The 1,891-nt window shown below is 39.9% G+C and overlaps 1 long non-coding RNA gene across 8 annotated transcripts in view; it reads left to right on the top strand.

Annotated features, from left to right (window-relative positions):
• Positions 1–13: 13 nt before the first annotated feature.
• LOC105180330 overlaps positions 14–1,891 on the top strand; it is a 3,855-nt gene continuing 1,977 nt past the window's right edge. For 5 of the 8 annotated variants that reach the window (XR_002286516.1, XR_002286511.1, XR_002286512.1 and 2 more), the window contains exons 1-2: positions 733–1,006; positions 1,301–1,880. This is a non-coding gene — a long non-coding RNA (uncharacterized LOC105180330). The other 3 variants (XR_002286513.1, XR_002286514.1, XR_002286518.1) reach the window with 3 other exon arrangements.

The raw sequence follows: 1,891 nt of genomic DNA on the forward strand, positions 1-1,891 counted from the left end.
CTTGAAAAAAGTGACTCTCCTTGTTTGTCATAATTGGAATGACATTAGGCTCATTCTTCTGAGGTTGGGTCACAAAATACTTGGGCTAATCCATATTGACTATGACTAACTAATTTCAGGGGTAAAGGTACAACCCAGATTCAGAGTCGGCCCTTGAATTTCTTGCCAAGACACTGCCAATGGGCTGTGGTGACATTAGGCTCCAAAGGCTGCAACGCGAAACACGGGAAAGAGGTATGTTCTATGTGCCGTGTCTTCCACTTGACGTTTTAGTTCCAACTCTAACCACCAAAGTGGAAACAAGAAGCATCAAATGAACATCACAAGGGCAATGAGTAATGTGAGACAAACCAAAATCATCATATGAAATCTCTGCTAATGTATATAATTTTCCAAAGTTCTATCTGCGACACTGACGAGGAGGAGGCTCTGGCAAAAGTTCTATTAGCGTTCATGAAATATGCTGGAAATTGGAGAATTTTCTGGATCAGTTTCTGCAGTTCAACTCTTGCATCCATTTGTGCAAAATCTGGATAAGTATCTGGTGTCCATATTAGCAGCAGTCATGCCTTCTAAGAAATGCTGGAAACAAATGGTGGTGGCTTGTGCACGTGGTTATTTGCAGAAGCTCATCGGGTCGGATGGCGCAAGTTTATGGGGACTCTTTCTTAGGCCTTAAGTTGAGCAACAACAGAAGAGGTGACCGAGTTCGAATACTGTTAATCTGTATGTACAGTAATTTTCTATTATTTTTTCTTTATATGTTTTATATTCTTCTGTTTAGTATGAGCTTAGCTTGTGGTTTGCAGTCTATCAAAAAATTGATGTTAGCAAATCTAACACAAAAGTGTTGAGTATACAATGAAGTTGATGAGAGCAATCGATGTGAGTGTGGTTGTTAGGACTAATGGAGAGTGAATATCCAGATTTCAGCATTGAAGAGAAGTTAAATGCTTTTGTTGCGTTGATTGATCTACTCAGAGTTGGTTCCAGTATCAAAATGGAGGTAACCCTTTTATTTTTTTTAATAGCTCCTTTATGCATTTCGTTATAAGGGTTAGTATGTTTCTTCTTCTCTATACACAAATATCTTGTTTGCAGTTTCTAATTTGCGATTTTGCTTTCCGAGTGTTAATTGAAGAAATTCTATGACTGTTGTATGCCCATTTGCTGAAAATGATCTTGAAAAAAGTGACTCTCCTTTTTTGTCATAATTGGAATGACATTAGGCTCATTCTTCTGAGGTTGGGTCGCAAAATACTTGGGCTAATCCATATTAACTGTGACTAACTAATTTCAGGGGTAAAGATACAACCCAGATTCAGAGTCGGCCCTTGAATTTCTCGCCAAAACACTGCCAATGGGCTGTGGTGACATTAGGCTCCAAAGGCTGCAACGCGAAACACGGGAAAGAGGTATGTTCTATGTGCCGTGTCTTCCACTTGACGTTTTAGTTCCAACTCTAACCACCAAAGTGGAAACAAGAAGCATCAAATGAACATCACAAGGGCAATGAGTAATGTGAGACAAACCAAAATCATCATATGAAATCTCTGCTAATGTATATAATTTTCCAAAGTTCTATCTGCGACACTGACGAGGAGGAGGCTCTGGCAAAAGTTCTATTAGCGTTCATGAAATATGTTGGAAATTGGAGAATTTTCTGGATCAGTTTCTGCAGTTCAACTCCTGCATCCATTTGTGCAAAATCTGGATAAGTATCTGGTGTCCATATTAGCAGCAGTCATGCCTTCTCAGAAATGCTGGAAACAAATGGTGGTGGCTTGTGCACGTGGTTATTTGCAGAAGCTCGTCGGGTGGGATGGCACAAGTTTATGGGGACTCTTTCTTACGCCTTAAGTTGAGCAACAACAGAAGAGGTGACCGAGTT

The sequence above is a fragment of the Sesamum indicum genome, unplaced genomic scaffold, assembly GCF_000512975.1.
Source record: "Sesamum indicum cultivar Zhongzhi No. 13 unplaced genomic scaffold, S_indicum_v1.0 scaffold00747, whole genome shotgun sequence".
Classification (NCBI taxonomy): Eukaryota; Viridiplantae; Streptophyta; class Magnoliopsida; order Lamiales; family Pedaliaceae; genus Sesamum; species Sesamum indicum.